Consider the following 24,599-nt stretch of genomic DNA (forward strand, 5'->3'; position numbering starts at 1 on the left):
TTTAAGTAATGACAAATATTATTTCAGGGACTGTTAACAATGAGTGATATTTCTTGAACAGGTAGTAGCTAGCTTGTCTTAAGGCTGCACCTTTAAATGCCTGTTGACTCATAGTAGATGTTAGGAGACAAGGCTTCTAACGAGTACAGAGCTTATGGGACTCCTAAAGGCTCTGTTTGTTCAGTGAGTTCTTGCGAGTTTTATTTTCTAGCAAATAACTGTAGCATACAGCAAGTCTGAAAACACCACAATATAAACTCATTGTGCAATTTATTACACAAAAATTTAAAACATGAAATCAGCATGAAAGTGATGCACTCAGACCATATATAAACATCATCATCATCATCAGTTATCTGCTATATTAGCAGGTCCTTTGCCTCTCCATTTTCTGCGATCCATTGCTTCCTTCTTAAGGCTGCTGTATGTTGTACCGTCCATCATGTCATCCAGTATCTGGAATCTCTTCCTTCCTCGCTTCCTTTTCCCTTCTACATAACCTTCTAAAACTGTTTTTATCAGTCCGTCATTCTTTCTTAATATATGCCCAATCCAATTTCTTTTTCTTCTCTTTATTACATCTAGTAACTGCCTTTTCTCTCCCACTCTTCTCAGTACCTCCTCATTTTTTACTCTGTCCATCCAACTTATTCCTTCCATCTTCCGCCATGTCCAGATCTCAAAAGCCTCCAGCCTTTCTCTGTCTTTTTTCCTCATAGTCCATGTTTCAGCGCCATATAGAAGAACACTCCATACAAGACATTTTATGAGTCTCTTTCTGAGTTCTCTGTCCATACCGCTGCAGAAGATTCTCCTTTTCTTATAAAACGCCTCTTTTGCCATTGCTATCCTTGTTTTAATTTCTGTGGTGCACTTCCAGTCGGTGTCTATCCTGCTTCCAAGATACTTAAAATTTTGCACCTGTTCTAGTTTTTCTCCATTCAGCACAATTTTTAGTTCCTTATTTCCTCCTATTGCCAATACTTTTGTTTTATTTGTGTTAATTTTCATTCCATATTTTTTTCCGTTAGTTGCAATGGTGTCCACCAAATCCTGTAATTCTTTTTCCCCTGTGGCTAGAAGGACCATGTCATCAGCAAATCTCAAGCACCCTACTCTTCTTCCTCCAATTTCTACTCCTTTGTCATCTAAACATCAACCAATAACAAAAACAATGGAAAACCAGACAAGGGGTATATGCACAGTTTCAACAGAGCAATGTATGGTAGCATGGTTAGCCATTGATGTCACATCCCCTACATGTTAGCATAACAAACTTTATTAAAAATGGTGCAGCCTGCAGATCTCTTCAATGTTGGTCACACTTGAACTGCGTATTTTCATAGTATACAAGTATAAATATGAAAACCAGCATTCACGGCATGTTAGCTTTGCAAATACCTAATTCAACAGTGGGAAGCTTGGTTTGCTTCTTTCAGCCAACCACAGTTCAGGATCCATGTGGATGTCGTGGAACTTTACCATTTTGTCATATGAACTCATCAACACCACAGACTGAACGCACACAAGAAACATTAAACATCTCAAGTTCAGAATCTAAAACACAAAAAACGTTAAGCATGCAATTCCTAATATGCATCACATTAGAGATTTCTCCAAAACACATCATGTTTAGTACAGTTTGTTGTGGTAAACTATAGGGGCATGTGATGTCAGCAGCTAAATATGCTATCAATAGAGTTTTTCTTGTAGTTAGCTTTTGGTGTTATTTAGCAGTTAAATATGAAAAGAAAAGGAAATACAGTTTGGAAACATTTGGCGAGTCCTGACACATAGTTTGGATTGGTAAATGTCACAGCCTTACCCAATGTCAAGACTAGTAGTTGCACCTACTCTTGCTTCTTTAGTCTAATTGGATGGTTTTAAGAAAAAATTTGATTGTGGGCCTTTGAGAGGTTGGATAAACCAGTAGGACCTGGTGACTCAGTGGCTCTGGCAAATAGCAACAGCAATTAGAGAAATATTCTCACATCCATAAACCAGGTTCCAGATGACCATGTAGAACAGATGGGAACCACAAGTAAAAAATTTTGAGCAAATTAGTGGCAGACAGTACAGTCTGCCACACAAACATAAACATCTGGAATACCAGAAGTGCCCCTGTTAACTAGCTATTGGGAATCAGTTTCTTGCTACACGATTACCTACGCATGGATCAAGAGTGGGATGGGTGATGGTCAGGATTCACCCCCCCCCCCCCCCTCCTCAAAAAACAAAAAAGCAAAAGTCGTCTACTAATCACTGATGTAAACAAATTATTATGATTACACTAAAACATTTTACATACGTTATTATTGATATTATTAAGATTTGTGGCATACCAGAAGTGGAGGCAACAGCAAATTATTCTGTGATGGCCTTGTCAGGAGAGGGGGCGGGGGGAGGAGGGGAGGGGGGAGCAGACAACGAAGACCTGTCATATTTCATTTTTTTTCATATTTATTTGCCTGTAGACAACTGTTATGTTGTATAGGCATCGTCAGATACAATGATTATACGTAAGGTCAGTAGTTACATAGTTATACAGATTATGGTACAAATGATTGCACAAAAGTTAACATATGGTATATGATTATACAAAAGGTCAGTATGGTTGTATGAGATAAACTGCAGTTTCTTTGATCACAATCACATTTATAATAATAGAGAATCATATTTTTTCTTGTAGCAACTCACTTATGCTATAGATTGATTTCTCTTTCAACCATGTCTCTACCTCCATTTTAAATCTATTCTCATGCAATTCCCTCATTCCATGTGATGTATTGCTGTAAAATGTTTTGCCAGCATGTAAAAAATTATTCTGGATTTTACTCAAATGTGTCCAAGGAATGTCTAATAAGTTCCTATTTCTGGTTTCATATGAGTGCACATCTGACCTGCTTTCATACATGTGGGCATTCTGTTTGGCATGCATACGTGCTTTAAGTATGTATAGACTGGGAACTGTAAGAATTTTGTGCTCAATGAAGTACTGTCTGCAAGAAGTTAAATTGCTCACACCAAAAATACATCTAATGGCTTTCTTCTGCCAGAGGAAAACATCTTTTGCCCCAGCAGTTTTTCCCCAAAGAAGTATTCCATAATGCAGATGAGTATGAAAAAAGGCATGGTATGCCATAAATATGCACTCCTTACTGACACAATCCTTCAGTTTCCTAAGGAGATATAGAACTCTTGCCAACTTACTGCACAGCTTTTCTGTGTGGGTATTCCAGCACAATTTGGTATCAAGATAAATGCCTAGAAATTTTACTGAATGTATGAGTTCATTAGGTCCACCATCAATATCTCTAAGGGAAAAGAGGATGTGTTCAGTTTTATTTTTATTTAATGACAGTCTATTTTCATGGAACCAGTGAGCTGCCTTTTCCATCATGGATTTGTTCATTTGTTTGACAAACATTCACATCATTATGTGACATGATAAAAGTTGTGTCATCAGCTTATATTACAGATTTATATGGTAATGTGTTGGGCAGGTCATTCACATACACAATGAATAAGAAAGGTCCCAGTACAGATCCTTGTGGGACTCCATATTTTATCTTGAGAAGGTCAGATTTGTTGTTTGAATTTATATAGACCATTTGGTTTCTGTTTGTCAAATATGATTTCAGCAGTAATAGTTCTGTTTCACTTATTCCATATTTATCTAGTTTCTTAATTAAAATGTTATGTGAGACAGTGTCAAATGCCTTGGTTAAATCAACTTAAGTTGTATAGGTATGTTCCCTATTTTAAAAACCTTGTAATATTGATAAGACAACTTCCTGAACTGCTTTTATTTTATTGAGAAGCTTGTGACTCAAAAAATTCGTTTAATTGATCTTTCATTAATTTTTCAATAATTTTAGATAATATTGGTACTATTGCTATAGGTATGTAATTTTGGGGTGAATTTCTGTCTCCCTTTTTGTATATGGGCAATACAATTGTCAGTTTAAGGTAGACTGGAAATGTTCCCTCTGTAAACATCCTACTGATTAAGTAAGACAGTGGAATGCATATAGTGTCTATTATTTTCTTCATGGTAAAATTAGAAAAACCAGGTATGTCCTCAGTTCTGGAGTTGCTTAGTGATCTGACTACATCCAGTATATCCTTAGGATAAATGGTTCTCCATTCAAATTTTGGCAAGTCTCCTGTCAACTCTGTTTCCTACAATTTGGAAAGTCTGTCCTCACTATCATCTAAATTACTTTTATCTGTCATAGCTAATTCTCCAGAATTTATGAAACTATTATTTAGTTCAACTGTACTTAGAGGAACAGGTAAATTTTGTGCAATTAGCCCTGTTTCTGCTTTAACTATTTTCCATGCTGCTTTATGTTTGTTGCTGGACTGATAAATATAGTTATCATTAGCTTTTTTTCTTCGCAGAAATGATTTCTTTTCTGTACAGCTTTTTTAAATTGGCATATGAGTGTCTATACTCTCATGAGTGTCATTTCCCCCTCCCCTCACAATATATTTCGCACCTGACTAGCGTGACTAATAACGACACTGTAGTTTTTCACATATCTCCAGTGGTGAAGCAAAATGTGAACTACAGGGTGGAATGGCACAAAATGTACCTGTTTTTTGAACTAAGTATTAATCATTTACTGTAATTGGCAGCGGTTACTTTTAACAGAACATCAGTACTTGTATGATGTTTCCTTTAATGGTCTGCTTTTTTTCTAATGTTTAATGAAGCAATGAATCTATGTGGTATCTAGGTCCATACCGTACGTTTATACGTTGTGTGTCGTGCAAACAGGTCAGAGTGGGCCTCGATAAAATGATGACGCAACTGGCCGCAACAAAACGAGGCAGTGTTAAGAACACACACTACAGGATCGTGGAGAAATGGAGCAGGGGTGGGAGTAAGAGCTCCCTGCCCTCATTAAGGTGATTGGATAGAGTGGAACGCCATTACCCTAACAGCTTTGTGAGAGCTTGTTGCTGAGAACTGGAGGGCAAATCAGTTGCATAACGTGCACGTTGCGGGTCAGTTCGATGAGAAACGATAATGCTAGAACACTTTCATCTCTGTCGTTCGTGAGTTGCATAAAAAGAAATACCAACATGCCATAAATTTTCATAAAATGATTTTCAGATACTGAGACAAAACTGCTAGGAATCGCTTCAAGTCAACCCAAATGACAATCTGTGTGATAAACCACATGCACATCCAGCATAATGGTGATGCTAATCGTTCGTTATAAAGTTATAAAGTGCCTGGCGGATCTCTTAAAAAATTGTTCTCTTACTGGATACTTGTGGACTAACAACTTGCACCGTGTCAACAAAACTAACAAACACCAGAATGCATTACACACACTTCTTGTAGCGAATTTCGTACTGATACCGAAAATTAAATATTGCTGGTGGTTTTTCATTGATGCAATTCCTATGAAAAAAAAATGGCTCTGAGCACTATGGGACTTAACATCTATGGTCATCAGTCCCCTAGAACTTAGAACTACTTAAACCTAACTTAAAGGCGCTACAGTCTGGAACCGCGCGACCGCTACGGTCGCAGGTTCGAATCCTGCCTCGGGCATGGATGTGTGTGATGTCCTTAGGTTAGTTAGGTTTAAGTAGTTCTAAGTTCTAGGGGACTGATGACCTTAGAAGTTAAGTCCCATAGTGCTCAGAGCCATTTGAACCATTTTTTTTAAACCTAACTAACCTAAGGTTAGCACACAACACCCAGCCATCACGAGGCAGAGAAAATCCCCGACCCCGCCGGGAATCGAACCCGGGAACCCGGGCGTGGGAAGCGAGAACGCTACCGCACGACCACGAGATGCGGGCCAATTCCTATGAAATTCGTTCAGTGTTACACAGTTTCATTCAGCTCACTTCTCCGTTTCATGTAAAGAAGAATAATTTTTCATAGCATGGTTAAATATTTCTGTGATTGTACAATAAATTATTGAAGTAGTGTTGACAAACTGCAAAACGTTTCCAGGGGTTAATCAATCTTCAGTACTCACAAATACGTTAATTCTTGTATATCAGACTATAAAGTCATAGTCAAATCTCTAAATGACATCTATTTGACTTAGAGTATAATTTTCGCTCCATCTGTGACATCCTTGTCAATTCCATACACCCAACCTCACTCATAACTAGTTTCCTGCACTTTACAGTATAGACATGGCTTTAATTTCAGCCGTCCTTACCGTGCAACTGGTACCATCACTCGTCTGCACCGTACTTCCACGGGGCTATAGGAGACGATAAAGACAATACACACGACTCTCACTCAAGAAGATGCATTAAAATCTATTCAGGTGATTTCTGTAAATTGTTTAACGCAAATGTTGATGTTGTTCCTTTGAAAAGGACATAGAGGATTTCTTTTCCTACATTTTTCCAATCCGAGCTTGTATTTCGTCTCGTATTACCTCGTCATCGGAGAGTCTCAGGCTTGATTCCTTTTCATTGGTCGTTACGGTTCTAAACGTTGAGCAGTGGATTTTTGCTGTAGATTTTCACCTCGTCTCACTTTCTGTCCCGCGTACCTTTGGTACTTTACATTATCTGTGTTTAAGAAATACACTCCTGGAAATTTAAATAAGAACACCGTGAATTCATTGTCCCAGGAAGGGGAAACTTTATTGCCAGATTCCTGGGGTCAGATACATCACATGATCACACTGACAGAACCACAGGCACATAGACACAGGCAACAGAGCATTCACAATGTCGGCACTAGTACAGTGTATATCCACCTTTCGCAGCAATGCAGGCTGCTATTCTCCCATGGAGACGATCGTAGAGATGCTGGATGTAGTCCTGTGGAACGGCTTGCCATGCCATTTCCACCTGGCGCCTCAGTTGGACCAGCGTTCGTGCTGGACGTGCAGACCGCGTGAAACGACGCTTCATCCAGTCCCAAACATGCTCAATGGGGGACAGATCCGGAGATCTTGCTGGCCAGGGTAGTTGACTTACACCTTCTAGAGCACGTTGGGTGGCATGGTATACATGCGGACGTGCATTGTCCTGTTGGAACAGCAAGTTCCCTTGCCGGTCTAGGAATGGTAGAACGATGGGTTCGATGACGGTTTGGATGTACCGTGCACTATTCAGTGTCCCCTCGACGATCACCAGTGGTGTACGGCCAGTGTAGGAGATCGCTCCCCACACCATGATGCCGGGTGTTGGCCCTGTGTGCCTCGGTCGTATGTAGTCCTGATTGTGGCGCTCACCTGCACGGCGCCAAACACGCATACGACCATCATTGGCACCAAGGCAGAAGCGACTCTCATCGCTGAAGACGACACGTCTCCATTCGTCCCTCCATTCACGCCTGTCGCGACACCACTGGAGGCGGGCTGCACGATGTTGGGGCGTGAGCGGAAGACGGCCTAACGGTGTGCAGGACCGTAGCCTAGCTTCATGGAGACGGTTGCGAATGGTCCTCGCCGATACCCCAGGAGCAACAGTGTCCCTAATTTGCTGGGAAGTGGCGGTGCAGTCCCCTACGGCACTGTCATAGGATCCTACGGTCTTGGCGTGCATCCGTGCGTCGCTGCGGTCCGGTCCCAGGTCGACGGGCACGTGCACCTTCCGCCGACCACTGGCGACAACATCGATGTACTGTGGAGACCTCACGCCCCACGTGTTGAGCAATTCGGCAGTACGTCCACCCGGCCTCCCGCATGCCCACTATACGCCCTCGCTCAAAGTCCGTCAACTGCACATACGGTTCACGTCCACGCTGTCGCGGCATGCTACCAGTGTTAAAGACTGCGATGGAGCTCCGTATGCCACGGCAAACTGGCTGACACTGACGGCGACGGTGCACAAATGCTGCGCAGCTAGCGCCATTCGACGGCCAACACCGCGGTTCCTGGTGTGTCCGCTGTGCCGTGCGTGTGATCATTGCTTTTACAGCCCTCTCGCAGTGTCCGGAGCAAGTATGGTGGGTCTGACACACCGGTGTCAATGTGTTCTTTTTTCCATTTCCAGGAGTGTAGAAATCATCACCTTAAAGGTTGGCCTGAACGTCATCGTCTTTTGCTAAGCATTGTTCTATTAGAGGTGTAATCCCCAGTATTTACTGCGTTCGGAGAACAGACTGTAACCTTTAAAGTGTAGTGAACGGTGATTTAGCCAAAGCTGGTAGACTATTATTATTCGGCTGCAGTTCGCGTGGATTAGAGAGCTAATAACTGGCTCAAGTATGTTTTGGTCAAATAAATGAACTTGCCGCAGTTATTTAAAGATGAAAAAAAAAACTGTACTGTTTCCGTGCAAGCTGGAAGATTTACTCTTATGGCATGTTTAAACTAATCTCGAGACCTTTTCTTCTTAAATTGCAGAGGAAATAGCGAAGCGCCAGACGGAAGTTATTAGCGCTGTATGTTTGCATCTCAATGGTCAGATATCAGAATTTGTGTGTGTGATAGTGTATTTACAAGAGGTTATAAGACGAATATCAGCAAAAGCAAAGCAAGGGTACGGAATGTAGTCCACTATGATCAGGCGATGCTGAGGGAATAGATTAGGAAATGGGACACTAAAACTAGTAGATAAGTGTTGCTATTTGGGCAGCACGATTAAGTGATATTGTCGAAGTCAGGAGGATATAAAATGCAGACAGGCAATAGTAAGAAACGCTTTTCTGAAAAGGATAAGTTTGTTATCGTCGAATTTAAACTGAAATGTTGCATTCTCTGAAGATCTTTGTATGGAATTTAGCTTTGTGAGGAAGAGAAAAGTAAACGACAAATAGTCCAGCTAAGAAGAGGATAGAAGCTTTTGAAACACCAAACTGCTGAAATCACACTACTTAAACCAACTTATGCTAAGAACAACACACACACACACACCCATGCCCGAGGAAAGACTCGAACCTCCGGCGGGAGGGGCTGAGCAATCCGCGCCTCTAACCGCGCGGCACAGAACAATGCTGAATATTGAGGGGTAGATTGAATCACTAATTGTGAGGTACCAGATCAATCTGGGAAGAAAAGAAATTTATTGAACTTCGAGACTAAAAGAAGGAATCGATTGATATGATATATCCTGAGGCACCAAAAAACCGTCACTTCAAAATTGATGGTAACAGACGACAGACTAGGGTGAAGAGCCCCGTTAAACCAGTCTTCGGACTGACGACCTCAACAACAAAAAGTTAGTGCAATTGGATTTCTACAAGCCAGTGACATGCAATGATAAATTGTGACTGTCTCGCGGCTTAAGGTGAGTTTAGCGATCATTATCCCAACGCATGGATCACGACGTGTACTTGCCTTCACAATATCACTTTATCGAGGAGAGGGGAAGCCGACTTTTACATAAGATGTAACGAGTCTTTTTCACAGTTCCTATGAAAAAAGTCAATAGATAGATTTCATCGTGGAAGTATTGTGCAGTTCTTCTTTGAACTTTCCTTTTTTTTTAATCAGTGCGCCGCAGAACTACGTAACTCTCCTGGAAGAAAGGATATTACGGAGAAATGGCTTAGCCACATCCTGGAGGATGTTTCCAGAATGAATTTTCACTCTGCAGCTGAGGGTGCGCCGATAGGTTCATGTTCCTGTTACGTTCACACACAGCACTTTGAATCGTTGCCTTTAGCGCCCTCCTACAACGGTCCAAACCTGCGGTGTTTTCACGCCACATCAGCCGAGGTGCTCATTTTCCATTTGTGCACTCTAACAATCGCAATGACAGCGGAAAAGAACTTTGCAAACAATAAGATTGTTTTCAACCATAGACACGTCCACAAATGGCCAGAATCTACTATCTGTCACACAAATTAATAGGCCAAAGACTGAAAATTAAGAACTGTTTGTGATATGAAGTTGAATAAAACTGAATTTTAATATAATAATCCAGGATTGCATTAAAATTGTATAATTGTTGATTATTCTGGGTAATATTGCAATCACGAACTGTACCTGCCAAGCTGTATATGGAATATTCCATAATTTACTTCGTTGTGAAAGTCAAGCCTTTGATGTATGAGGAGGAAGGTTGGAAGGGAGACACACACGGACTTGAGAGTGCTAATGCACTTGATTGTTTTGAAGACCTAATCCGAGGTTTGCTGCCAGCCTGCAATTATGCTGTAATAGACACTGAGCAAGGCTGTGGAGATGAAGATTTACGACTCAACAGGACATGGACGTTGCTGATTCCGGATGATGTTGGCGAACTCATCATTATTCCGGAATGTTTTAGAAAGGTGGCTTTTTTTTGTTTTTTGTTTGTGTTTGGCAAGTGCGTGTTTCTTTTAGTGTGGGGAGGGAGCGAGTTATCCATAAGCAATGCACATTACTGACAAATGGCTCTATTCGTAAGATGACGTGTCTGAGCATGCCATACAAGCAAGTGAAGTGAAGCACTTCAACTTCTGCTCGAGGTTCCCGGAAGTCATTGCACGCAGGTGATTCCGAACATGCCGACACCACGCACACAACAGCCATCACCTGGTGGTGTCATTTCAGCAATTTCTCAGAGACACTAAATCACACGAATAAAGTCTGTCTGCCAATGTTCCGTTTGTTTCCAAGAAATCTCTAACACCTAGCAAAGCGACCCTGATATTATCATCAATAGGACGCGCATATTATTGTTTTCCTTTCGAGCTTAGGTTCTATGTAAGGATGTTAATTATCACAATACCCTTATAAAATGTACTCGTGGCCCAAACCAGTAATTTTGTAGTAATAAAAGTAATAATAAAAAGTAATTGCATTCCAGGACCTGTGACACCTAACACTTTTAGTTTTATTGAGTGGAAATGGCAAACTCGAGTGCACTGTTTATATTTAAAAAATATGATCATTCTCAATAGGCTTCTCAAGACAAAGCATAAAGGAATCCCAATACCAAATGAATAGTCACGTCAAGTACGTCTAAGAAAACGCGCACTATAAGCCTTCATTTCCATGCTTTGCTGTGCTATACGAATGATAGGCCTACTGGGTCGCAATGAATTAACGAAAGTGTTTGCAGATGCATTTCGAGGTCTTAAATGTTTATGTGGAATTTTAGTAAGGGAAATGTTGTAGTCTTAACACCCCCTCGAAATAAGTCACTCAGAAAGAATGATGAGTAAAAACTAGATCAGTTGAGAAGAATAAGATCGGAAATCGAAGGTCAACTGAAAGAAATCATGGAAAACCTGCATCAGAATCGCTGGAACTGGTCTGAACCCAGCACTTCCTCTACACTATTGGGCCACCTCGACAGGAGGATCTGCATTCTTCTATTCCATTGTTTCTGACTTCCGACGAACTGTCGTAAGACCCTGGCAAATTGAGTAGACGAGACAGACCGTCGGAATTTTTATGTGACACCACACACGCAAGATGTTTGCGGGATTCATGACGTAAAAATAGAAAACAATGGGAGTGTTATGTACCAAGTACGACAGAAATGTGAGTTACATCCTTTAATTATAGTGTTTTATTATTTATGCATGTCCACTTTTGAAAATCGTGTACATATTAAGCGATTTTTTTTTCGTTTCTCCTTCATTCTGACATGTTTCGCGCTCGCATGGCACCGCCGACAGTTTTTCTTAATAGAAAAAAATTTGTAATGTTAGAACTATTTGTTACATCGATCATTTTAATTTAATTTAATTTTTTCTCGTTTTGCTTCAAATAAAATTGTTAAGTTTTAGATTTAATTCACTCTTTTTACAGAACTGAGCTAAGACTCTTAACCACGAAGTGTGTCGACTATGACAACAGTCACGATGCAATGCAGTGAAATGGTCGCGTGCCGCATGTAAACATGGGCGCTTGGCGTAATTGCGTACGGAAAGCAGTGACCTCGATGACGTCACAGCCGACCGCACACGCCGAGGTAGGTGTTGTACAGTTCTCGGCTATTTTTGGCAATCTGGTGCTTTTCCTTGGCTTTACTTGTGTTGTCTTGGCTTGGCCACTTTCGGCAACAAAGCTAGCTGAACCGCATCAGAGAAATTGGATTGTATGGGAATGGCGACTCGGCTGTTACCTAGACGTGTGCGAAAAGTAATTGCATGTTATTACGTTCATGTGTCAGTGTGGGACTATTACGCCTTTTGGTAGCATTTATCGGTTTCTTAGATTATTTACTTGTAAGTTTCTGATTAAAGCGTACAAACTTGAAGGAAATTTCGTGAGCACCAGTAGTATATGGGCTTCACACAACGTGTCTTGCAGGGCAGCAATTTCGCGAGGGAGAGGAGGGTGGGAGGGAGGGAGGGAGGGAGGGGGAGAGAGAGATAGAGAGAGAGAGAGAGAGAGAGAGAGAGAGAGAGAGAGAGAGAGAGAGAGAATAAGAAATGGGCAACCATGCTATATGAAGCTGTTTGGAAACAAGCTTGCTGGCTGCGGTTGAGCATGCCTTTTATCACCACTTTATTTGGTAGCTAATAACAGTCCACCAGTTGAAAATTTCGTTTACGTGTTTCGGACGTAGCCCATCATCAGAAAATCATACAAAAGTATTGTGTCTAATAAATTCAGTTTAACATACGTGAGAAGATGACAAAATGTGACAAGTTGTATTAATTTAGTGACATTATTGATATTGGCGAGAGATTTACGAAATCAATGTTCCCAAGCTATTTATTGAGTAATAACTGGAAGGCGTTAATGGTTCTTCATTCGGTACGGACAATGCTGCGAAATTCATTTTGTGGCAAGCAACCCGACTGACGCACATCAGTGAGTTTCACTGTTACACCGCGAACGGTTGTAAGATATCACTAGTAAGAGTTTTCATACTTCCGGGAACTAAGCCGCAGATCTGTATTGCCACAGTTCCTTTTCCGGGAAGTTAAGTCATGAACGGCATTGGCCGCGAACAATGGCTGCTTTTGATAATGGGACGGAGAGCTGCCGGCAGCGGGTTCTATTGCCCAACTTATCCTGAGATGTGCAGAACTGAGAAACACGTACTGTGATCCCGGGAAAAGTCGGCGAACTCCGTATTTCTGCAAATGTTTTCTTCTGTGCAAAATCGCAGCTAGTTCAACCAAAACAAATATGGAAGCGAAATATGCAAATTCTTTCGACATCTTTTCACTTGTTTCGTAAGGCACCTGACGAAATCACAAAAACTGGCAAAGCTTAGCCTATATGTGCACTCGTCGAAATTGGTCAAAAGTATCTGATGTGTACTGACTTGTCAACAACTACACGTATGAGAGTCTTATGAGAGACCCGAAGAATGAAATTTCTAAGCAGTTTCGCTTCTCTGGAATGGTTCTATTTTTTCGACAGAGCTCCTTGTTTTAGAAGAAGCTTATGTGGCATGTTGTGACCGAGGAAAAAAACTTAATTTTGTACGCACGCAATATGTTTAAATAGCTAGAGTAAACCTTATTGCCAATGAATTCTGTGTTGAGGGTGGTCAGAAACAATCTGAAAAGTTCATAATGGTGTTGCAGGGTAGGTTGTACTGAGAAGTAACTGTTTAGAAAAAAAAATCGATACGTTGCGCTGTTTCCGAGTTAATTGGCATTGAAGTTAGTCAGTCAGGCCGCTACGCGTGCAAATTCAAGCGGCCCGCCAGAGACGGTGTCGCGAAACATGTTCTTCGTTTGCTTTCCTAAAACCGAACAAGAGAGCGATACAAAAATTGTGCATAGTAACGGTCGAACCCGAGCCAAAGGCACCGTGAGTGTTTTATGTATGCTAAGCTCCAATCAATCTTCTCATTTTTCTATGTTTTTTTCTTTTCTTTTTTTATCAGAATCCAGATTATGTCTATTTCTGTTGTTGTTTCTTTTCCTATTTCTGCGGCGTCATCTAAGAAACAGTGCTCGACAGAAGCCTGAAAGTCGCGTATTCTGTGTTCTTTGTGTGTTCACATGTTGACCGTTTATGTATTCTGCGCCGTAGGTGTAATGAGGATCGAGATCTGCACTTGCCTAAACGTTCGTGGAAAACTGCCCAACAAGCTGATCGTTCCACTAGACCAATGTGTGGGTGGAAACCTGTTTGTCGTATTCTGTTCGCGTCTGGATTATTAACGTGACTCACAGCCATTGCTCGGCATCTTCAGCTATAGTCTAAGTGTAGAAATTCTTGCTGAAACTGATCAATTCACAAAAAACGGATCAAAACATTCTAAATGGATAATGAGAAAGTAGATCAAATTAATTAGGAGAGGGACTTTCAGTACGTCCATCACGTTTACACCTTCCGTGACGCGTAAAGGAAAGAAATTCGTGTAATTTTATGCATCACTGTTTGCGAAAAATGAACCCCCTTGAAAAAATAACGCAAATGGAAGGCAATGTAAATAAGTCGGATAATAAAGTGAAAGGGCGTGTTTAGGCTGAGTACTACTATCTAAACACTCGTCACGGCGTTACAGAAATGTTAAAGTTTCAGTATTGGTCATTGCCAGCGGTAAATTAGCATTGTATGTCACTGTTAGTCGCTAGCAATAAAATCAACGGTAGAACCACCTTAAGGATGAACGACATCGATTAGTTGAATTCGTGACATAAGTTCTTCGTACGTTCTACTTCGAGCTTGTACATGCTGTAAAGCTTGCACAGTGACGTGTGTGTTAAGGATAGGAGGGAGGAAACATACTAGTCGTAAACCAACCGGGCTTCCACGAAATGTGACGTCAGCCAGGGAGATAGACATCACATTCACAAGACAGTGACGGACTTTACAACGACATTCGACTAACGGCGCAACGTTGCGGCTGTGTTGCACGAGTGCCATTGTCTGGCGCCACAGTTCTCCGTGTCTGTTACGTTGTTTCGAGAACTGAAGGAAAAAAACGACAAAAGGATGTTGATTAACAGCGTGCAGAAAATAAACAGCGAAATAATTTCAGAATCTGATTCTATATGATGACTTCACAAAGAACATCTTCAAAAGAATTGTAAAGAACATCGACAGGTACTGAAACGTGTGATTAATGGATGAACGGCAGAAGTTACAACCTAAAGGTGCAGATAGGGAAGGACTGACAATGAGGTGAAAACTGATTTACGAACTTACCGGAAAACGCAATTTTTTGTAATCATTATTATAAAATAGCATTATTTTGTATTTATTACTTCCAGAGAAAATAACTGCTTTTTTATAGTACTACAGCGACCACTAAATAATCAGACGAGTCCACACGAGGAACTCCTTTTCCCGTTATCGAGGAGGGTTATGGGTGGGGCTGATGTGCTCATGCCTCTCGGATGTCACAGAATTCTTCTTGTCGGATACGTGTGTGGTGTAGTTAGCTATCCAAGAAACATCTACGTCAGGCCACAGTATGTTTGTAAGATAGTAACACGAATTACTGGGTGTTTCCCGACTGTCGATTCTCGTGTGAATAGAGCCTACAACTACATCGTTATTCTGCAAACCAATGTGGCATGACGTGGCAGAACGAACTACATCGCAGAAAAAAAATGCAACACCCTCAAGGACTGTTTTCAAGTGGTACCATGCGCTCACCTAGGGGTTGCAGATTCATTGGTTCATTTATTACGGTCATCGGGGACCAGATGGCGCTCAGGAAGCCTGTCCGTGCACCCTCTGTTTTTGGCCCTGCAGGCAGTAACTGTGCTGAGTTGAGAGGTGGACAGTGTTTGCAACATTTATTCATTCAACAACCGTGTATCACCGACGAGTGCGTACTCCTGCTGGAACAGCTTCAACCATTGGTCACATTGTTGGCCTCCGGGAAGCTGAATGGACGTATCGACGGACTGCTGCGCTTTTTGAGCACAGTGTATCGAAGGTGTGTCGCTGCATGTTTTCAGCAGTAGTCTGTGGCACATTTCCATATCTGTGGGTGAGGTTCTGGAAGTCCGTGTACCGTGCGAGCAGCGGTGGCTGACAGATCATCATGCAGGGACGAAATCCGGGCACATGTTGCACCTGCTGCGTCATCGGGGCCACTGGGAACCGTCTGCTTGCACCAAGATTATGATCATGTTTGTCTCTGGCCAGGCTACCACTGACACCACGACACCACCAAGTGTGGCTACTCTGGTGTCTCGAAAGAGTTGACTGGAGAGTGAAATGGCGCTTTGTTGTCCAGTAAAGAGTAACTTCCGTCTTCTGTTCATGAGTGGTAGACGCGACGCACACGTGTATGTTGCAGACCTGGTGAGCTGCCTAGTCCAGAGTGCGGTCGCCTACGAGACATACACTATGCGATCAAAAGTATCCGGAAACGTGGCTGAAAATGGCTTGCAAGTTCGTGGCGCCCACCGTCGGTAATGCTGGAATTCAATACGGTGTTGGCCCACCCTTAGCCTTGACGACAACTTCCACTCTAACAGGCATACACTCAATCAGGTGCTGAAGGTTTCTTGGGGAATGGCAGTCCATTCTTCACGGACTGCTTGCACTCAGGAGAGGTATCAATGTCGGCGTTCCAGAATATCCCAAAAGTGTTCTATAGGGTTCAGGTCAGGACTCTGTGCAGGTCAGTTCATTACAAGGATGTTCGTGTAAGCACTCCGCCACAGGTCGTTCATTCTGAACAGATGCAATCGTCATCTCCGAATTGTTATTCAACAGTGGGAAGCAAAAAGGTGCTTAAAACATCAATGTAGGCCTGTGCTGTGATAGTGTCACGCAAAACAACAAGGGCTCGATGAAGAACACTACCAGACCATAACACCACCGCCTCCTAATTTTACTGTTGGCACTACAGACGCTGGCAGATGACGTTCACCGGGCATTCGCCACACCCACACCCTGCCATCGGATCGCCATATTGTATACCGCGATTCATCACTACACACAACGTTATTCCACCAATCGTTCAATGTTTACGCTCCTTACACCAAGCGAGGCGTCGTTTGGCATTTACCGACGTGATGTGTGCCTTATGAGCAGCCGCTCGACCATGAAATCCAAGTTTTCTCATATCCCGCCTAACTGTCATAGTACTTGCTGTGGATCCTGATGCAGTCTGGAATTCCTGTGTGATGGTCTGGATAGATGTCTGCCTATTATACATTACGATCCTCTTCACCTGTCGGCGTTCTCTGTTAGTGAAAAAAGAAAAAAGTTCAAATGTGTGTGCGTTCTTAAGCGACCAAACTGCTGAGGTCATCGGCGCCTAGACTTACACACTACTTAAACTAACTTATACTAAGAACAACACACACACCCATGCCCGAGTGAGGACTTGAACCTCCTGCGGGAGGGGCCGCGCAATCCGTGACATTGCGCCTCAAACCTCGCGGTCACACCGCGTGGCCTCTGTCAGTCAGCAGCCGAGGCCAGCCTGTACGCTTTTGTGCTGTACGTGCCCCTTCACGTTTCCACTTCACTATCACATCGGAAACAGTGGACCTAGGGATGTTTAGGAGTGTGGAAATCTAGCGTACAGACGCATGACAAAAGTGACACCCAATCACCTGACTACGTTCGAAGTCCGTGAGTCCCACGGAGCGCCCCATTCTGCTCTCTCACGATGTCTAACGACTGCTGAGGTCCCTGAGATGGAGTACCTGGCAGTAGGTGGCAGCACAATGCACCTAATATGAAAAACGTATGCTTTTGGGGGTGTACAGATACTTTTGATCACATAGTGTGGGTGTGGGGCGCCATCAATTCTATCTCGCGGTCACATTTGCTTTTTCTCCAGAGCAAATCAAACAATGATCGCTACATTACACAGGCTTTTTCCCCATGCTACTGTCATATATTCGACAGGAAGCTGATGTGATTTTTCAGCAGGACAATGCACGGCCACATCCGGCTGATGCGACGTAACGTGCTATTCCTGGTGTGCAACAACTGCCCTGGCCAGCAGGATCACCAGATCTCTTGCCAATAGAACTCGTATGGGACACGATTAAGAGGGAACTTACTCATTTTCCAGGGCTTGCAAAAACCATTGCCGAATTCCAACAAATGGCGCAAGACGCTTGAGACAATCCATCGCAGGATGCCATTCAGTACCTTTATGATGGTTTGCATGCCACAACACACGCATGCATTGCCGCCAGAGGGGTACACTATGTATTGATGAGACTTTCTAGGCACCCTTTTTTTTTGACGTGTGTGTTTCGTTTGGTCTGAATTTATTGTGACATTCGCCTAGAATGGTGAACTACCTGTCATCTCACTTGTCAATAAAATTACCTAGTTCTGGACGGTGTCGAATTTCTTTTTCCCGCAGTGTATATACTACATTTTATTCCTTTTCCTTTAGTGCATGGACCGGGGGCCAAATGACTGCTTAAATAACACTGTGCACGGTATAATTAGTCTAATCTTGTCCTCGGTATCCCTACGAGCGTGATACCTAGGACTCTGTAGTCCTAGATTCCTGAGTTCATGCTGCTTCTTGAAATTCTATAAGCAGGCTGTCGCGGGATGGTTTGCGTCTATCTTCAGGGGCCTGCCACGCCTAGTAAAAACCAAGAGCCCGTAGACCAGACACTTTTGGTAGGATTTGTGGGTAGGGAGGACTCAGCAAATTACCTTGCATGGAGAGTCAGGTGTGCCCCAGGGCGGTGTGTTGTGACCTTTGTTGTTAATGTTGTATATTCGTGACCTTGCAGACGATTTTAATAGTATCCTCGGATGTTTTGCAGATGACGCAGTTATCTGTAGTCAAGTGCTGCTTGAAAGAAGCTTCAAAGATATGTCAGATCTTTATAAGATTTCAAAGTGTGCAAAGAATGGCAACTTGGTTTAAATGAAGAATTGTGCACTTCACAAATCGACAAAATGTGTTATCCTATTACCATAATATCAGTGTGTCACAGTTAGAATCGGCCAACTCCTACAAACACCTGAGTGTAAGACTCCGTAGGGATATGAAATGGAACGATCACTTAGACTCTGTCGTGGGTAAAGCTGTTGGAAGATTTAGGTTTATTGGTGGAATACTGGAGAAATTTCTTACAAATTACACGTGTGACCCATCCTAGAATATTTCTCAAATGTGCGGGGTTCTTACCGAATGGTACTAACAGGGGATATTGAAACTGCACAGAGAGGGCAGTACGAAAGGTCACAGGTTTTCTTGATCCGTGGGAGAGTGTCTCAGAGATACTGAAGAAGCTGAACTATACTCTTGAAGCCAGACAAACTATCGCGAGAGAGCCTACTTACAAAGTTTTAAGAACAGGCTTTAAATGAAGACGCTACAGATGCTACACAAGTGTCTTATGTATTGCTCCCGTGGGATCGTGAGTACAAGATAAGATCAAGTACGGCGCACATGGAGACATTTAAACAATCGTTCTTTCCGACCTCCATACGTGAATGGAACGGGAAGAAACCATAATAACTGAAGCAATGGGACCTACCCTCTGCCATGCACTTCACAGTGATTTGTACAGTGTAGATATATATGTGTAGGTATGGCATCACCTTCATCATGTTCCGTTTGTTAGCGGAAGCGGTTGCGGGAAAATGTGTCTCAGAAAACATGACACGCGATGAGGATGCTGCCAGAATGTAACGTCAGCAGCCTTAACGATAGCGCACGCGCTGCGAGCCAACATTGAGGTAAGCGCCGTTTCCCGCCACATCTCGTGAGACGCACTGCGAATACATTTGCGTACTACTGCAGCCTTTTCTCGTCTGGAGTCGCTGACGTCACCAGGATGACGCCACGCAGCTGGTGCGCGTAGCCGGATGTACCAACGGTTGAAGACTTTGAATCGGCTCCCCAAAAATTTTATTGTTTACTCTGAATCCTATAAATAAGAGGGTGAATCAAATACAAACCGAAACCTGTTTTATAAGTTTATTTCAGTTTTAGAAAAATTCACACACACGAACTTATTTCTCTATATAGTCTCCTGAAATGAAAACACATTTTACTCAGCGGACAGTCAGTTTCGTGATCCCGTTTTCTAAAATGAACGCGGCTGCAACAGCAGCCAACTGCGCACCAACACTTCGACAGAGCCATTGCCATCAAATGTGTGTCCTCTGAATGCCTCCTTTAGTGGCCCAAACGACTGAAAATCGCACGTCGATGAATCCGGCTGTAGGAAGGGTTTTTATTGAGTCCGAGCAGCCGAGTGGGGTCAAACGTTGTCATGAAACACGATCACACCCCGGATTGGAAATGCCCGCCTTTTCTGAGCATATGCACGTTTTTTTGGTCCAAATGCTGAAAATAATGTGCTGCGTTCACAGTACAACATTCGTGGAGAAAATCATTGAGAATCTCCTTTAAAATGAAAATAGACTTCTGCAAGAAGTTTCCCTGCGAAGAAGCAGTTTTTTGCATTGCCGAGTGCAAATTCGTCCTTTTCGCGTCATTCCATGTTGCTTTTCTCGATTCCGTGATGTAATGGCGCTCGTAAGTTTCATCGCAGGCTACAATCCAGTGTCAAAAATGTCCCTCTTGAGTTTGGTAGCCTGTAGGTAGATGTTTGCACACCTCGAGACGACGAAATTTGTGCTCGGGGTTGAGAAGACAGAACACCAATTTTGCGGGCACTTCCCGAAATCCCAAGTTGTCAGCAATGATCGCCTTAGCACTATCGCATCTTATTCCAACCTCAGTAGCGATTTCAGTGACTGTTAGTAGGTGATCGTCTTCAATAACCTGGCGAACAATGCAAATATTCTTCTCAGTCATGCTGGTCAAATGGTTCAAATGGCTCTGAGCACTATGGGACTTAACATCTGAGGACATCAGTAACCTAGAACTTAGAACTACTTAAACTTAACTAACCTAAGGACATCACACACATCCATGCCCGAGGCAGGATTCGAACCTGCGACCGTAGCGGTCGCGCGGTTCCAGACATTAGCGCCTAGAACCGCTCGGCCACTCTGGCCGTCCTCATGCTGGTCCTCGGGCGACGTTGGCGAGCTGTATACTCAACTGTTTCTCGTTGTCGTGAAAACTGTTTGTATCAAGCATATACTTGAGTCTTTCTCAAGGTATTCTTCCCGAAATGCGCCGCAAGTTTTTTTCAAAATTTCGGACGTTTTTACGGCCTCTGTTGTGAGAAACTTGATTATACTGTATTAAGCAAAAGATACGGTATTTCTTGGTCTGACACAGATTCTGACTAAAAAAAACAGTACGATAACGTTCAAGCTGTGGAAGACAATCACTGGTAAAAAAAAGCCCAAAAATTCCTGTTTGTATTTGTGTCACTCGTAATCTACATTCCGTCCGTCTTTCGGTACATTTAAAATCCTTTATTAGCGCATGAAACTCCTCTCGTTCCCCTCACACTCATATCCCAGAGTTAATCGATCGTAGTGGCTGCCTTTGGGCACCACTATCTGTGCAACTCTCTCGTTGCTTGTCGCGTCAAGGGAAGCCGCAGAGGTCCTGCATGGCGTCTGTCCTCTGGCAAAAAATTTCGGATTAGTCCCCCTTTCGGATCCTCAGGAGAGCACTGCAAAGGGGGAGGTGACCGTGAGAAAAAGATGAAATAACTAACGAAGAGATAACATTCTACGAGTTGGAGCACGGAATGTCAGGAGTTTGAACGTAGTAAGAAAGCTAGAAAATCTGAAAAGGGAAATGCAAAGGCTCAGTCTATATATAATGGGTATCACTGAAATGAAACGGAAAGAAGATGAGCATTTCTGGTCAGACGAATATAAGGTAATAGCCACAACAGCAGAAAATGATGTAACGAGGAGAGCACATTTGTCATGAATAGGAAGCTGGAGCAAAGAGTGACCTACTGTGAACAGCTCCAGCTGGATTACATCATCAGGCAGAGATTCCAAAATCAGATACTGTATTGTAAGGCCTACCCAGGTGCAGATACAGATTCAGACCACGATTTAGTAATGATGAAGAGCAGACTGAAGTTCAAGAGAATCGTCCGAAAGAATCACTGCGGAAGGAAGTGGGATACTGATGTACTGAGGAATGGCGAGACGCGATTGATGTTCACTTGGTGCGTGGATACTGTGACAACGTACACCAGGGTAGACAGTTCCGTTGGCGAGGCAATCACAAATGTTGGAAAGACAGAGGCACAAGGAAGGTAACTGCGACGAAACGTTGGGTACCAGATGAAGTACTTCAATTAATCGATGAAGGAAGGAAGTACCAAAATGTTCAGGGAAAGGCAGGATTATAGCAACATAAACCCCTAAGGAATGAAATAAATAGAAAATGCAGGGCAACCAAGGCGAACGGACTGCAGGAAAGATCTGGAGAAATCGAAAAAGAAACGATCGTCGGGAGGACTGATGCAGAGTATAGAAGACAACGAATTGAATAGCAGAGGACGTGCTGGAAAGAGAACGATGAACGGGGTTTAACAATGTGCTAATAAAGAAAGTGGTAAATATGATACAGTAACTTAGCGCTGCCTGATCACGGATAACGTCTGTTCGTGTCATATGTCAATGTTCGTACACTTCTTATCAAAGAAAACAAGTCAACAGCAAAAAATATATTCCAGTATATTCACTGCCTTTGAACTTACCACGCAAATGCCAGACATGGCAGCGTCCGGTGGCGTCTGGAGTTTTGCGCAGAAAGCTGGGAAATTGTAGACAATAATGGACGGTACGCTGCAATTAAACCTCTAATATATTTTTGTGATAGGACGTAATATCTGATAGACAAAAACGGTGAGCAATTGAATATTTAACAAGTGATGATGAAAGTGGTGCAAGGAAGAGACGTTGGACCATGGGTAGTAAACCGTTTTTACCTACCGTCAACTTTTGTATCTCTGTTATTAGTAAACCGCCCACTAGCTTCACAGCAATGGTGATGTATAAAGAAGGAAAGTAACTTTACGGAACAAAATTTACGATCAAAGTTGTAGCAAGTTACAGCATACAATAATAATAACTTACCAGATACTGTACGTAAGCATATTATGGAAACCAATCGAAAATATCTTTAACCCCCAACTGCCTACCGTCCAGAGTGTTAGAAGGACCAGGTTGACGGCGACGGTCTTAGGCGCTTTTAAGGAGGGAGTCAGCGTCATAATCAGAGAAATATAAACGCTGTGATTGTTACATCACCACCCCTCTCTCTCTCTCTCTCTCTCTCTCTCTCTCTCTCTCTCTCTCTCTCTCTCTGTCCCCTTTTTTTAAACTGGGATGATAAACATACGTCACCATGGGATAATTTTTTAATCATAAATCAGTTCTATGGACAGATTAGAGAGGATATATTTAAATAATTCACACTTTTATTTAATGAATGGGCTCAACAACTGCTTTATGTTATGTAAATTGCTGCAGGACATACACAGTTATTGACGTGGAATACAATTTGTTAGTCATAAAACGTACTTGGGGCGTGCATGGTTTTCTTCCTATGTAGACAGCAGAAGTGTTACGGTACGTCCAGGAAAGATATGATGAAAGAGCAAACTAAGTTAGCTTTGAGAGAGCGTTATACGCCATCATGAGGTGTTCAAGGAAGAGATTTATGTGTTTGACAACACAAGTTTGCTGTTTTTTTTTGTTTTTTTTACGCTGTTGACAGTGCCTACTGGAATATCAACTTTAAGAGTTCGATAATGGAATAATGTAGTCACGAAGCGTGTTGTGGTTAATAAACCAAAGACTTTCGACAACTGGAGCTGAACAGTCTCAGTACTGAAACTATAACACATCAGTCTCACGAGATATCTTAGGGCGGTGCTACGTTACCTAAATTACGTCCGCGCGGGGATGTAGGAATGTCAAAGAGAGCAGTAAAAATTAAGGGAGAGTACTACACTCCATTCGTCACTGGGAATTCTGAAACGCCCTCACATGCGCGTCCCCTCATAGACTGCTATTCGTGCTATAAATATACCAGCTTGCGTCAGCGTACGGCGGAGCGGTGAGTGCACGCTGGACGTGTTCGCCGAATGAGGTCAGCGGCCGGCACACGCTCAGAGCTAATTCGCTAACACGTGGCGGTGGCCAGGCCGCTGGAGGATATTCTTTATAGTTCCCCACCAAACAGACAGAATATACGCAGAGACGCTGTGGCACGTTAATTAACGCTCCTCGTGGCGCTATGCCGACAGTTATGCGCCATGTTTTTGAAAGTCATTCTGTAGCTGTTTTGGACGGCCGAGGTGGCCGAACGGTTCTAGGCGCTACAGTCTGGAACCGCGCGACCGCTACGGTCGCAGGTTCGAATCCTGCCTCGCGCATGGATGTGTGTGACGTCCTTAGGTTAGTTAGGTTTAAGTAGTTCTAAGTTATAGGGGACTGATGACCTCAGAAAATAAGTCCCATAGTGCTCAGAGCAAACCGGCAAAATTCCTGGCGCCGTTGGAAATCCACACCGAAGAGTGCTTGATGTAATGAGAGGTGAAACGGGTGAAATCTATGCCGGTGCAATATGCGTAGAACACTTCTCTGACTGAATGCAGGCTTTCCCGGTGTATACTGGTGGTGAAATCTTCTCGGGCTTCCGTCCGGGTAGCTGGCGAAGATGATGAGAATGACACTCATCGAAATGTCGCGGATTTTCGACGCAGCTACCCGGATGGAAGCCCGAGAAGATTTCATCACTTCTCTGACTTATACCACATTCCGAGGCGATACGTTGCGACGAAACAGTAGGATCGATATGCGCCAACGCTAGAACGCCCTCTTCACGTACCTCGCCAGTTGCAGTTTTCTGCCTTGTCCTCTGTAAGGCGTTCCATGATCCCGATTCAAGTAGTTTCTTGCAAA

At 42.9% G+C, this 24,599-nt stretch overlaps 1 protein-coding gene across 2 annotated transcripts in view; it reads right to left on the reverse strand.

Annotated features, from left to right (window-relative positions):
- Positions 1-24,599, reverse strand: part of LOC126465926 (uncharacterized) — a 121,458-nt gene that overhangs the window by 17,092 nt on the left and 79,767 nt on the right. The window lies entirely within an intron of this gene.

Source organism: Schistocerca serialis, chromosome 1 (assembly GCF_023864345.2).
Source record: "Schistocerca serialis cubense isolate TAMUIC-IGC-003099 chromosome 1, iqSchSeri2.2, whole genome shotgun sequence".
In the NCBI taxonomy this organism is placed as follows: domain Eukaryota; kingdom Metazoa; phylum Arthropoda; class Insecta; order Orthoptera; family Acrididae; genus Schistocerca; species Schistocerca serialis.